The 15,908-nt window shown below is 37.2% G+C and overlaps 1 long non-coding RNA gene across 1 annotated transcript in view; it reads left to right on the top strand.

The window, feature by feature from the left end:
* The first annotated feature begins 13,741 nt into the window (after positions 1-13,741).
* The window catches only part of LOC139770497 (uncharacterized), a 96,077-nt gene continuing 93,910 nt past the window's right edge, over positions 13,742-15,908 (top strand). Inside the window, exon 1 of the long non-coding RNA XR_011717775.1 lies at positions 13,742-13,785. This is a non-coding gene — a long non-coding RNA (uncharacterized lncRNA). The remainder of the gene's footprint in view (positions 13,786-15,908) is intronic.

The following is a 15,908-nucleotide window of genomic DNA, read 5'->3' as shown; positions in this document are numbered from 1 at the left end:
ATATATAATGTGACATTTTCTCAAACCATGTAAGTGGAATTCCAAACGGCGTGTTTACAAAGAAGTTGGCGGTAAAAGGAGGGAAGAGGGGAGTAGCGGTATGTCCGAACGAAAGACCAAAAATATTTCCAGAACCTCCCGAAGAGCTTGTACTTTATTAGCTTCACGCTCGCATACTTTCAAATCTCGTCAGGGCACATTTGTTTCATTGCTATGCCCCGAACGACTTGGATCTCCGTTGCCCTTCGAGATGAAGCGCGCGTATTCAAGAATTGTACTGATTGCGGTCTTCTCTTCTCGTGGAAGTTTCTTCAATTAAATTTAATTAAGCTTGCGCAAAATGAAGGCCTTAATCGCGTTCAACAAGCTTAATTAACCGCGCGCCGACGAGATATTTTTGTAGAAGGACATTGGAGAACGAAAAGTTTGGTTACATTTTTGACGATTATCAATGTCGGCTCTTCTGATCCTCAGAAACTCAGCAATCGCAAAGATATTGGAGAATATATATCTTGTAGCGAGGAAGACGTGTGTTCGTGTTATACATCCTTTGAATAAATATTCTTTAAATTATATATGTAGGTACCGTACATTGCATTTTATATCATTTTCTTTTATTACATACACATATTCTTATTATCTCAAATATGGAATGCAGCACCTTGCATCATTGAATTATAACACATGCTTTGATTAATTTAAACACTTAATAAACACTTTTAAATAAATCTGGATTCAACATTGAAATTTAAACGAATTTCACAACTCATATGTCAGGCTTCACGATGCTAATGTTAAGAAATGTTATATCTTTTACTTAATTTTAAATAGAGTTTAGATTAACAGAGATTCTAAAACATTTTACATTGATCAAATTTTTCAAATTTTGCCATGGAAATATCGAATCTTCAGTGCTGCTCAACAAGATACGCGTATAAAAATGCAATATCCAAATTGAAAAGTATTGACCGAATTTTTTTATCAAACGTTAGGTTTTGTTAATCAGAATTAATTGAAAATTAATGTATCTGCTGTTGACAGGCAGGGGATGAGGGTAGCTCACGCTGGGTGGCTTAAATATTTTAGCATCTTCGCGTCGTCGTTCCTAACGGAACGTTCATCTCGGATACTTTGCGTATCAAATTCGCTGCCCGAGGCGAATTATTCTATTGTACTATCAGCGTTGCCGTACACAAAGAGATGGCGGAGATCCGCGTGGGTGTCCGTGAGCGTACCAATACTTACGCGTCATATTTTCCGGATGATACTGCCCACGCCTGGGGCTCTCTCGGGCACTCGCTTCACCGGGTGTATCGGGCGTATCGGCCTGCACCGATGACGCCGACGTATATACCGCAGCACGTACGAATTTTCGTATTTGGTTGAGATCACGTTTGGATAAAATGGCAGCACGGATCCCCTGCTGACGCCGATATATCCGCCCTCTGCGCAGCGCAGGCACCAATACACACGTCTCTACGAAGCAGCTATGGATACACGGACGGATACACCCCGTCGTACATACGAATACCTGCGGGTATACCTGTCCACGCTTTTCTTCATCACCGCACCGTCACGTATGCGGCAGAGATAGCCGAAGTGTAGCCAGGATCGAAGTACGAAATAAAAACTTGTGCGGGGCCGGCGTCTAAATCAGACTTTGCCGCGGAGAATTTCTCGATTGCGATTTCTTCATGTGGCAAAAATTTCATATAGAAATTCTAATGCGTTAAGTTGCACCGATCTGCGCATTCTATTACCGTTTCATGTGTAATTTTCATCGTTCAAAATATTCCATCATCGATACATCAATAGTTTTAATCTCATATGCGTTACGCGATATAATGTTTTACTAAGCAATGATGGAAATTCCGATTAGAAACAGAGTGATCACGTAGACCGCTTTGAATGAATCGAGGAATCCCATTACGCATATCATTTTCTACCTTCATTAATTTTTACGTTATTACTTAATCATCGATATGGTCGATGCTTGAATCAAAAAGGAAAAAATTCGTCCAAATAGCTAAGATAAGATAATAACAAATGTCTTACTTGAAATACTAATATTAAAAGTAATCTTTTCCTATATTTGTGCTGCGAATATTGCCGTGCATTGTCGATTTCATATCGCATCATTAATTTGATTTTGAAATGGTTTTATTAAATTAATAAAAAGTTAAGAAATTCTTTTAATGATACGCAATAAACAGACAGTAGATATATTTTTGACAAAAGAACTGTAAAAGTTGTTAAATAAGTATCTTTTTAGATCTGCGTAATATAAAAAGTACGGTGACAGTTGTACATAATAGTTCTCACGAGGAGCCTCAAAGGGGTATTTCAGAAGTTGAAGGTTAAAACAGTAAGTTTGAATGCTTATACTTTCAGAAAAAAGCAGTATTTTCGCGCAGCCTGTATCCGTGCGAAATTGGCCCGTAAACAAGCTGACTCGTGAAACTCGTGATGTAGATGTGGCGAACGTGGCCAAGAGTAATATTTTCCTTTCGTCGTTCGGCGAAAGAAAAACTTTGACTTATTCTCTAGACGAAGAGAAATGTCCAAATAAAATAAAAATGTTATGTTAAATATTTAATTATGTTTTATTAATTTATATATAATTAACGAGTCAACTTAAATGTAGATACAGATATCTAATTATTTTTATTTTATAGATCAGCGATGTAAAGATATTTTATTTGTTTCACGTTAGTATAAAGTAAGATAATCGTTGATTAATATTACTTGGAAATTTTGAGACTGATATTTTATAAGATGTTACGAAAGAAAGATGTTATGAAATCTACGTCATCATTCTATATATGCGGGTTCTTGACATTTTGCTGTTTTTAGTTTTGGCCTTTTATGCATATTGTATAATCGTATATTACACGCGCGCGCGTGTAAGTCGAAAGGAAAATAGTAGACTGAAAGAATTTTATATCACATATATCTTATGCTAAACGAAAAACGATTAAACGAAGAATCATAATTTAAATCGTTTTGCATTTGCAATATTTTATTAGTATTATTGATGTGAGTTCAACCGATATAAACTAAGTTCTACGAGATACAAAATTAGTAAAAACTGCTGATGGAATATCGTGACAAAAGGGAAGATGAGGAGGACGAAATAAAAATTGCTGAGAAAACATCTTGAAATATCGAAATTGATATTATTTAATATCAGATTTATGTTATTAAATGGTCTATTGTATTAAATGGCTAATCGTTACTATCTCTCGAACACAAATAATAGATAAGTTACTCTATACCGGAGTATTTCATATTGCATAAGTATACATATATATGTCACATGGGCACAATATGGACGCGTTGTATACAACCGTACTCTGAAATATCTGTGTGTCTGATCGTGAACCGCTGGGGCAATATGGACGAAAATATCTACGAAAGCCAAAGGTACATTTCTCCATTTTCCCTTTACCTTTCTCTCCGTTCCGTTTCGCTCGGCTTCTATATTCCTCCGTCTCGCTCGGCGCGGCCCCTCAGTCGTATTCGGAGAGACAGGTATTGCTTCCTATTTCCCAGAGGGACGTTGGGTCAATTCCAGATCGGAGAACAGAGATCACGGAGCGAGCAAAAGCAAATGTACGTCGGCCATTTTCGGGGTTGATTCAGGAGGTCGGCGACGTGGACGCGGATAGGAAGGAGATAAGGGGAGGTGGACGGAGTGGCTGATGTGGCTCCGACGTATCCCAATTTCCACAAAGTACGAGATATGAAAGGTTCCCCCGACAAATATCGCTCGAGCGTGTTTCCTTTACGTCGCTGAAACGAAACTGTGTCCAGGATGTTAATTAAATTTCTTACTGCTTCATAAAGTTCCGCTCGGAATGGACAAATTTATTCTAGCACGTTTCTCGATGCACTTGGTCCCCGGTGATTTTTGTAATTTGTAAATTGGTGAGTCCGAGACGTAAAAGATGAGGATAGTTCGGGAGGGAGATAAAATAATCCGCCATAGAGAGAGATCTCTCAATTCCACAAAGTACGGAGAGAATTCTACCCGTACATAAATGATCTAATACATTTTTGCGAGTCAGACCTCGTCCGGTCGTCCCTCGTTACGACTATTTGCGACTAAGAACTCCACTTTGTTCCCTACCAGCTCCGATATTTTGATAGTAACCGTGGTGGCTAGCGTATTTTTACTGCGCGAAGTTGGAAAGTACCGCGAACCAAGCATTCAGCGATCTTCTCGCCTATTCGGAAGGGAGAAAGAATTCTCTTCATATTTACAGCGACGTAAAGAAACGTGCCTGGATATTTGTTCGACACGGCAATGAAATAACTGGCACAGAAAAACACGTGGCTTTAAACCTGGCTATTAAAAAAATTACAATCAATTAATTCGCAAATTGAAAAAGCCGGCGCTGTCGCGCTACCGTTTCCTTATCTCGAGGTTAGTGGGTCATCATGATCGTAAAAACTACTCATAGACGTTTTTAACGGGAACACGCGTAGTCGGTTGTGCACGGGAACACGTGGCATTTATGACACTGAAGCCTTTACGGGGAATTCAGGCGGGGGTGGCCGGTGATGGTAGGGAGAAGGCGTAACCAACCGAATTTAATTAAATTGTGTTTTGGATTCGATAAGAAATTACTTCATACGATGCGGAGGCGCGAAGGCTACTGTTTTTCGATTAGTAGAGCGTGCAGGTATCTACGATTACGAAACCATCAATACGTACGTAGGTGTTATCGCTCGACCGGCCATTGCATGTTGTACCTTTGATTTGTCCATGTATTGTGCATTCAGAAATTCTGTTACTAAAAAATATTAATTCGATAGTAATGAAATCTTGATCGTGCTAGAACTATAAAATCTTATACGGCAGATATTAATTTATTTTTTTATATTATACATACTTTAATTTTGTTATACGAATTGATTTTATTATTTACTACAATTATAATAATTTATAGCTTAATTTAAAAATAGAATTGGCTCTCTCTCTCTCTCTCTCTCTCTCTCTCTCTCTGTTATTATTATCAAAAATAACTTCAAATCAAAAATAATTTAATACTAGTAATATAATTATTAATAAACTAATAAATATATGGAATTTATATTTACGTATGCACATATAAACCTATTGAGATAATTATATACGGCACCAGAGGAGTACTAAAGTAACCCATTTTTATTATATGTAGATTAGTGATATATAAGAATAGAGATTTTTCTACCATTAAAGCTCTTCGCTTTTCGCGTACAATTAGTTGATGGCCCTGATCCACAGGGAGTATTTTTCGAACAAGAAAATATGCTCTCATCGCCATCCGATAAGGCGGCATAACAGTCCATAACTAGCTGCAATAAAGCTTACACTGAGAATGGCCGGCGTATCGTGATATAAGAACTGCTGGCCCGACTCAATCCGTCGCAGTGATGACTTAGACGACGGCGATAGACATTGATATCGGATCAGATCTGTCCGGATTTTCTTAATTTAATGACTTCTCCCGCTCGGCTGCAACAAATTAATTCAAAGATCATCGTGGATGACATCGGAATCAGCAAACTTGGCCTCTTCTCTCACTCCATCTCCGGGTAAGATTGCTGAAAAACTATATTGTTCCTTAACACAACTTCATCCAATTTATCCTTTCTATCATTTTCTAATTTAATCGATGAAAATATTGAATAACACTACAATCAGATAACATGAGATAATAAATAGCACTTAACCGAGAAAGCGTGAGTTCGAGAATATATGGACTTTTGTAGAATGATAAAATTTTGTACATTCTGCGAGGCACGGATGCAAGAAAAATAAAACCACAGCGAACAAACAGCTGCGACACCCTTAATGGATCTTTCTTGGCATCGAAAGATTAAATGTTAATGTTTACTTACCCGTTCGGGGTAAAAGTTTTCTTTCTCGCTGTTTTCCTCGCATCTCTGCAGCGTGTTCCGAAAGTTTTGAAATAAAATAGAACTCGAGAAACGCACCATCTCTCGAGATTTTCGCGAGATGACATTTTTCTAGTGCGGTTCTCTCGTCCACAAAAAAAAGATTGAAGATTTATTGGCCTAACAGTATTAAGAGACAAAAATTTTAAAGATTGAATACAGGTATTTTTTTGAACACAGGATATTGTGTTAAATTCCTACTCATTTTTTCTCATCGCGCCCACCTCAACCAGGTATTCTTCTCTTGTGGGAAAAGGTCTGCGCTGTTTTTTGTCCTATTTGCTTTAGTTATCCGGTAGCTACCGCATTCTCAAGTAGCTCAGGTTTATTTTGTCTTACTGAGCAGCTACCTTTTTTTCATCAAACCCAAAGAGATACTCGAGAATTTCTTGGATTGTAAATCTTTCCTTTTAAATCGTGTTACTAAACGATCTTGGAATAAGAAAGATGCATGGTATATTTATAAATGTCGAAAATAGTGGTATGATAATATAAATTGCAAATTAATAAATGGTTGCTGGTAAAAGTAGTTTATTCTGGAAATTGTTAATTTCTTCGGATTTATTTTAATGTCATTTAATTATTTATCCGTTTAAATAAGTATGTTTAAATTACATATTAACAGGTATTGTATTTGTTTCATATAAAAAACTTTAATATCATTCACCATGTTATTCTTATCTTTGCTATATATGCTTGCGACAATGAACAAAAGGCTGACAATATTTATATATCTGAAATATCATATCTCTGAGACTATAAGATTTGATCCTAGCCAGAATATACCTCTGGGATATGCCCTGATCTTTACAGAAAATAGGGTCCCAACATTTTGTCGTTGAAGCCATCTCTAGTATTGAAAGACGTCTGATTCTTACGTCCATACACATTTCCAATCACCTAACCGTAATAAGTTTTTTTTTTAGAACCGTCTCTATCGCATTCTGAAATAAGAAAAGATTCGCATTTCTGATATAAGAAAGTTTGACGAGACACAACGTAAAGTTTGAATTATTTTTATGTTTTGGCTATGCTAAATAGGTCTTTTGAATCAAAATATTTCCACTGTCAACCATTTTGACAAACCGAGTATTCTGCACAAAATAACATATATGTTTTAATATATGTATAGCTGTACAATCCTGAGATAAAATTAGAGTCGAAGAGCGATAATAGTAAATAAGAGTTTTGAGGAAAATCATGTAATTATTTTCCTATGAGGAAAATTTTATTAGATTGTGTACACAAAACAAATCAATATTTAAAAGAAACTGCTATGCACGTTATTATTTAAAAATAAATTCCAGAGATATGAAAATATAAATAAGAAAGTTCTTATACTTTCTGTTTTAATGAAATGCAAGCAAAGTATTAGAATATAAATTAGATAAAAAGGTATTCGCGTGCTTTCTCTCGAGAACAAAATGGACCACGGCGAGGCGAATTCTACATTTTCCACTACAGTAGAGTGGAAAAAGCGTTCCGTGTGCAGCGGGATCGATAGACTCGGTTAGCCTCTCATTCGGACGATCGCGCGTCTACTGTGTGTGCGCGCGCGCGCGCGCGAGTGTGTGTGTGTGTGTGTATTTTTGTCGCATAAAGAGTACAGTCGCGAATGTCGGCGGGTGGATTCCGAATTTATAAACTTTGCATGCGCAATATTGCGTGAGATTGCCGCGCGTTCTCCATACGCGCCGCTTGATTACGCCAATTTACTTTCATGCAGTTGTTGCATAGCCCCCGCAGCCGCAGTTGTCCGCGCGGACGCGAAATATTATTCGGTGCTCCGGGTGTGACGGTGTACTGTATAAACAGCGTATATATATATATATATATATATATATATATATATACGACGGCAATGTCGACGGTGAAATTTCGATGCCGGCGTGCATGCGCGTCGGCCGCGCACCCCGGCCCAAGCTCGCCGGAACGCAGCGCGCGCGCCGTGTGTACGTGTCTTTGGCAACGATCGTTTCTCTCGCACACCCAGAATTCGGCTGCAATGTATGAAATGCTTCGAGAGAGAGAGAGAGAGAGAGAGAGAGAGAGAGAGAGAGAGAGAGAGAGAGAGAAGCCTGGCGACCAGCCGTCATATTTTCACAACGTACGAAAAATATTTCGAGGAATTATGCAGACTGCTCGTGGAAACAGATATAGAAAGGGAAGGATGGAGAGAACAGAATGATACAAATTTAACACTTTCCCGGCGTTTATTACATCGTCTAATTTATTTTCCTATAGTGCCTGTCAGTCGACAGTATTCTCACGCGGAAATAATAAAGGTGTTAGGGAAGGATCTCGGAAGACGTGATTATCGTCGCCGAGGGGAGCAGCGGTATTGGCATTTAGCGTGCGCATGTTAACTCGCTGATGCTTAAGCCACGAAAACTAGGTCAAACCTATCGCACAATATCGATTTCTTCTAACAGTTTTCTTCGTTGAGCGCCGCGTTTCTTTCCGTTTCTCGTAGTGTTTATTACGCGCCTTTTGGCAGAGGCCCTTTCATTCGCCCTTCCGCTTTACCCAGCGGCCTCGACTTTATGGGTCAATTTGATCCTCGTCGTTACATTTTTAACAATAATTATATGCTTCTTTTTATTCAAAAATCCAAGATAAGGCGGTTTCTAAGATAAGGCGATCCTCTTCGCTTTTATATGTAAATACGCGAAACCTGTTAGACGTAAAGTTCGATGTAAGATAGCGTTCCCGGATTAGGGAACGCTAATGAATCCGTCGTATGGCAACAATTTTTCATTTTACGATAAGAATCGCGCGGCACCCATATGGCATGCGCGTATCCGTCTTACGGTTCAGCGTCTCTTGCCTCTTCACGCGCACGAACCTGCGCCCACATCAGGAACGAAACTTACTACCCATTCGCAGCCTGGGACTTTATACATCTTCATAATCGTAGATCATGCGTAGCTTAAATAATTACCGGCCTACGCCACCACATAATTCTATGCGATAAAAAAACCCGTGATGCGAGTGTTAAAGCATCGCGATAAAATATTGCAGAATGTCTTAATGTACGCATAATACGTCGTGCGAAAAATTTATAGATATTGTAACATACGACATATTCGCAGGCGATTGAATCGTTGCTGTTACATCGACATCAAAATGGAGTATTGACAGTGTCCAGATATCGGACATAAAATATAGGTGTTTTAAATGTCCAGATTGTGAGAGAAACGTGTTTGGTTAACACGATAAAAAACACGATCGATTTCTATACACGATCGATATATTATCAAGTATAAACGAGCCTATTATGTAAACGAAAAATTTAAAAAAAGGCAAATTTTTACCGCAACGTTTGTTTCAAACGGAATGTTTGATTTACGCTTAATCCGACTTATTCATGAGACTGCTAACATCGAGGAAAGTTGCGAATAAACTCGATTTCGTGATGTTTGCTCGGTAAGTCCGTACCCATCTCAAGGAGACATTAAATAAACCAAAAAGACCAGTCGCGATGTTCGGTAACGCGTAGAAACGAAACGGGGGACATGGCGGCGTCCGTATAGCAGTTCAGCCATGGCCGCCCGAACGCCTATTCAATACTTTCGACTGGGTTATGCTCTCGATTTCCTTTCCACCGCCTTTCCACTCGCTTGCGTCTACTACTTTGTTTTCTTGTCGTACGATGCCTACCTCCGAGGCGGGATGCAGGTGAAGCGAGTGAGTGGGGACGGAAAGCGATTGAGTTGCCTTGATGGGCGCATCTCGACATAGTACACGGCCGAAGGTACTCGAGAGTATGGAGCACCGTGGCTTGACCTGTAAACGCTGAAGAACCATTCCTATGTATCCGGTGTGCCGTAAGAATCGTATTCCTTTATCTAATCTTTAAGAAATATCGTTACGAAGGAATATATCATAAACCTTTTCATGAATTTTAAATGGTAATAAGAAATGATCATCCGTAATGTAACGAAGAGGGGAAATAACGAAGGACGATTGCTCAATTAATTTTATCTCTAAAGATACCAAAATTGTGTCGTTTCGAGAAATGATAAACTGTTGTGCTGAGCTGGTTTTTTTTTTTTTGGAATTCTGATTTAAAGAATTGTAAATAAACCTGTATAACTTTAATATTCCTTCTGGTCTCAGCTTCAAATATTTTACTCGATTCTGTGGTCTGAGAATCTTTCTTACCAGGACACCCTGTGTATCTTGCTTTGTTGAATACATGAAAAACCGAAACTTCTCTCGTAAAGCCACGACGAGGCACATCTAGCCCTGACTCACGTCGCTGTATCCGAAAGTAAAGCAGACACTTGTGGATGAATGTGTGATGTACTCTTGCTCGCGGCGGGTATATATACACTCTGCAGAGTTATGTAAAGAATCAGTCGTGTAAAGTTAAGGATTTGCCTGTTGAAAATACTTTTGTATATTCAAGATTATTTCGAAATATATTTTTGAAAAACATATTATATTCTCTAACAGAATAATATTTTACGGTAAAAAATTGAGATCGAGAAAAATACCTCAGTATTATCAGAAATCTAAATTATTAAAATTCTCTTTTTCATTGAATATGCCTAATCATTATACAATACTATTATGCAACTGCGACAGCATTAAACTTTTATATTTTTAAGTAAGAATTCTCATTTGCGGAATAAAATAAAATAACGCACCGTATATCTAGGTTGGTCTTTCTCGCGGCCAAAATAAAAAATTCATTTTTTTTTCTTTTTCGTATATGCATCTTGCATTTAGAGTTTCGCGTATTCATGCGTACCCTCCGTGAACGTGAAAGTTGTCCACTTAGATACAGTCGTACTATAACATTGCTGTACGCGGCCTTCTCGCGCCGCGTCTCCTCCTCGGGAAAACTCCTTAAGCTGTAAAGCGGCGCGTGCACTTTCGTAGGGATATAAAGCGAAACGTGTCGGTAAAAGAATTGCCGGTATGTGTTACTACGCCGGTACGACCGTGGAGCTAAATATGTCAAGTGGTATATCAAAGTGCCGTGTGTTTCTTAGAAAGCTAAGTTTCCACCGAACTACGCTGGGAAGGAAAGAGTTACGAGTGGTTTCTGATCCCACGATTCTAACAAGGATTAGCGTGAAACGATATCAACGTTTTCCCACGCAAACAATAATTACATAAAATGAAAGGTTATTTTTGTATAATGCACATTTGGGATATTTGCATAACTGACGTACAAGACAAGATTTAACTACGATTTGTAAATGTCAGCGATTTTCTCTAGCCATAGAAACGTCGTATCATATATACATACATAAATATACATACATTTACAATGTAGCTTAATATTTATAAGGACTAAAAAAAAGTTGAAAAGTTAAAAAAAAGTACGATGAAAAAACATACCGTCTTAATTAAAGTACTTGCAATCTTTTAAGATTCTGTTTTTTAAATGCTTTTTAGGTACAAATATATAAAAGAATATAGATTTAAGACTGTAAGAATACGGCAAAGTCATTATTGAATTATCGAAACCAATTGGAGCTTACAGATTTATAGGACAGGTTCTATTCATGCGTGCGAGCCACAAACGATAGACAATGCGTTTGTCCGCACTAATCGTAAATTATCGGTGCTCGGTGATAACATAAATGCAATCACATGATTGTGCTCTTGATCCAATTGTTTTTATAGGTTGGCTCTTATCAGCAAGAGCCAACGATAATTGAATGGCAGCGCCACTAAAAATCGAACTTGAATATTACAAAAGCCAATGCGAAACAATTTCCACTGAAGCATGTTTCTACTGAAGTGATGATAATGATTGATTCCTTTAATTCCTATAAATGAAACATTATTGGGCCTTCTAAAAGATTTCAGTAATCACTTTAAATTCAGATGTGCAGGTGATTAGTCTACAGCACTTTAGTATTGTGGTAAATAGGGAGGGAGTACACAACGCCACTTTATCGAGTACGATAAATTATATCATAATGTAAATTTAATTTATACTTGCATATTAAGTGCTTATACACAACTTGAAAAATATTTTAAAGAAAAGATCCAAAAAACTATTAAAACACAGTAATATGCACTTGCGCAAGAATGCAAATTATTCGATGGTTATTTTTTATATTCAGCTTTACAATTTTTACGACTTTGCACATATACCGTAAGATAGAAACACTGAATATAACAGAATATAGCGAATCAGTAGCACGTTGAAATATAGCAGAACATAAGGAATCGGTAACTCGTATAGTGAATTACAAGCGTCCTTCACAGTGTGAACTTTCAACGGCTACGATTGAGAATTACGAAATGTGATTGCAAATGCAAAAATATACCTGAACGTAGAAAGCACAGCTCGCGATATAGAGCGAAAAGGATAAACGTGCCCAATCTGACGATCAAATCGTTTCAGTTATCCGGTATGAAGGAATTAATGGTGCGAAACCAGTTCTATCTCAATTCCTATCACCACAAATTCTCATTCGTCCATGGTTCGTGCCGCAGAGTTTCTAAGACAAGTTTCCACTCCTTTCACGAATTCTCCTCCATTTATTTACGTTTGTTATATTGAAATAAAGTGTGAATATTTATTGATATCAGTAATATAGGAGCAATGTGTATTTATGATAGTAAAGAAATAGATATGTTAAAAAATCGATATTTAAAAGAATGCATCAAGTTTTAGAATAATGTTGTAGTTGTTATACGTAGTTGTTGTATTGGAATGTCAAGCATTATCGTTTTTAAGTTGCAAATTAGTTTAAGTTGAGAAGGCTATTACAGGAAAAGCGCGATTTTAATTAAAAGTCATAGAATAAAACGAACTACTCGCGTCCAGCAGAGCCTAACGCCCGTGCCTCATACAAATTGCCTTATTGTTTGTACGTGAGCGCACATTGTATTCGTGAGCAATGTCGTGTAACGGTGCCAGCTCTGCCATTGCCCTTTTTCATCGAACTCAGACGTTTCACTTTTTTCACTTCAACGATTCAACGATTGTCACCGTCAAAACTATTTCTTATTTATTTCAAACTCTCGTAATTAGATTGAATCATGACTTACAATTACAAATAATTGCGGGGCAAATAATTTCGCGAATGTCGCCATACGCGGTGTTATAAAAGCAATACACAGACTCAAGTCCACCGTGTGAACGATTGAGAACTGAAAACAGTTTCGTTAGTGCAGTTTTTGACCACGTAGTGCCCCGCCTTGACCGTGGCTTAAGAATGTCGCCCGATTACAATGCATCACGGCTGGGCTCCAGGTAATCGAACGAAAAACATGATTCGCGGGAACAGCGGTAGGCCGCTGATCACGAACACTTTGTAGTCGAGTGGGGGCGAGTGACACTAAACAGGTAGGATCATCATGTGAAACCCCGTGAAACTTACTGGCAAGCTGAAGCGTGTCTAACTCCTGCATTTGTATCAGGCTTGAACACGCGTGCTCTGAACGAAACTGGTCGATAGAAGTTTGCGATTGTGATAACTCATTGTGATACAATGATCCTTGTTCTTAATTCATATTATAATAATAAACAAAGTGCGTTATATAATCAGTGAACTTGAGAAATGTACAAAGTTAATGTAAGTCCTCTCTGTTTACGCAACTTTAAATATAAATATATTTGATATATTTGAAACAGATGTATTTGAAATATTATTTGAATTAAAATCTTTGTAATATATTGCAATCAAAGCATCATATTCCATACAATTTTATTTTTAAGATATACAATATATAATAATAATAATAAGTTATATATATTCAACCAAAATAAAAATCTTATATTTACATAAAAGTAAAAATATTAATTATATAATGTTGTTTAATTGTTACAGATATGGGGAATAAGCAATTTGGCGACTTAGCATCTTATGGGTAAGTTGAAACCTTTTCCTTTAAATGAGAAAGAGAGAGAGGGAAGATGAAGAAAAAATCAAAATCGACTGTCATTTAAACAGCCAGTTAATTCTTTAGTCAACAAAAGTTATTGAATTCATGAAGTATCTATTAGTATCTAGTTTCTGATTTACGAGTATAATATAACGCTACAACATGTTCTAGTTTTGTAATTATTGTCGAAAACGAAATAATTGCTATTATATCCACAATTTTCTATTTCGCTCCGTAATGTAATAGAAAAACTGGGGTGTCACGTGGGAATTCTGAGTGTTCATATATAACTCGGGAACTACATCCTACCTTATTTTTGGCAGTCTTAGTAGAATTCTCGGCGTAATCTGACGGTTTATGCCAATCCGATGCTAGACCGGATAAACATAAAACATGAGGCAGAGAACGGAGAAGCGTATAACAAAGAAACGTTCTAGCAATACTAAGAAGCTGAGGGACTAACCTCACGGGTCCATGTCGCTACATTTAGTGTATGTACGCGACAAAGCTTTCACCTTTCCCCTCACGATTCGCCATTGCTCGACGTGATATTTTATTGCATTGTGCGAAACTCTGAGTATACCATTTCTGAAGGCAATATTAGAAATTACTGTATTAGTTTTGATGTGGTTTTTCAAGCATAATTCCGAAAGTTCGATAATATTATATGCAGTCTTTAAATACTAGAATAATAAAAATGTTCAATACATCTATTTTGCATTTGTAAAATAAAAATAAATTCTAAAGATAGACAATTTGTAATACAACGAGACCAACGTCTCACAGTTAAAATGATCGAATAATGATAAATGAAAAAAGAAAGTCAAAAGCTACATAAGAAGAAACATGATGTAACAAAAAGATCAGTTTTTACGTCTAACGAAATTGGTTATTAATCAGTTAAAATACGACCTTCGGCTCGTTCTGAAAGGATCTCGTAATCTAGAAAAAGACAACTATATATCTTTAAGATAGACAGGTCAAGGAGATGAGAGGAGGAGGGAAAGAAGGAGGGAGTTAACGGTTTGTCTCTATGTAGATCGCTGACAGAAACAGCGAAGAGAATGGAGTATATTCTTGTACGTAGCATTTTCTTGTAAAAATAACTTTCTGAAGATAACTGTGAAAATTATTTTACGAGATAGAAATAATTCCCTCAATAGATTTTTGAAAAAGAAATTAAAAAACGACAGAGGAGAAGATTTGGGGTAGAGGAGTAAAAAAATTTAATATAATAAATTCCGCTATGTGTGAAGAAAGTTTTTACGCTAAACTATACGCTACACTACATTTAATTCAAATTGAAACTAGAAAGACTTGAGAAGTTGAAATTAGTTTGCTTCGCTTATGTAACATTCAGGAAAAGAGTTGGTCACTTCAGAAACCTCTGTTTAATTAAACTGAAAGGGTGGGAGCAGTAATTCCATAGTAATTCCATTTTAATCCCTGATGTAAAAGATATTCTTGCTTGAAATTGAATTGGACCAAAGAATTCTGCTTGCTAACTTGCTCGAAGTATATATGTGTAATATTTGCAAATAAAAATACTTGTTTGAAAATACTTCAAACTATTCGAATTAATTAAGAAATGCAGTTTAAAATAGATACAATAGGAACAATGAGTTTATAAATTTTTATATTATATACAGTTATACAAGTATATGCAACAAATATAAATTGGTCAAACAAACATGAAAATATAGGATGAACGATGATAGCTGGTATTATACAAAAATGTAAAATGAGCTAACGTTGAAAGAGGTAATTGCAGTAACTGGATAGCTCCGAATACTACCATGATATGTGCGTTAAAGTCTTTCTTTTTACAAGAGGTGTCTCAATGTTATCGGGAAATCGTGTCCGGTTTCCAACACAAAATATCATGGCGGCTGCATTCGTCACAGTCGAGATTGTACGACCGGCGTTTTTCCCCCGATCCGGGAAGTCTCGTTGGATTGGGTCCTCGCAACGAAATATGTTAGCATGCTGTACATGTCGGTACAGTGGGGTTCCGCATTGATCGGCAGGACCTAAGAGAGCTTCGCTCTGATTGGCCAGACTCCATCACATTCTTGTTTCCACGATACGGACGACAAGGATGAACATAT

Source organism: Temnothorax nylanderi, unplaced genomic scaffold, assembly GCF_030848795.1.
Source record: "Temnothorax nylanderi isolate EJ_2023f unplaced genomic scaffold, tnyl_v1.0 TNYL_tig0030_pilon, whole genome shotgun sequence".
NCBI lineage: Eukaryota > Metazoa > Arthropoda > Insecta > Hymenoptera > Formicidae > Temnothorax > Temnothorax nylanderi.
This window is presented reverse-complemented; position numbering and strand designations above follow the sequence as displayed.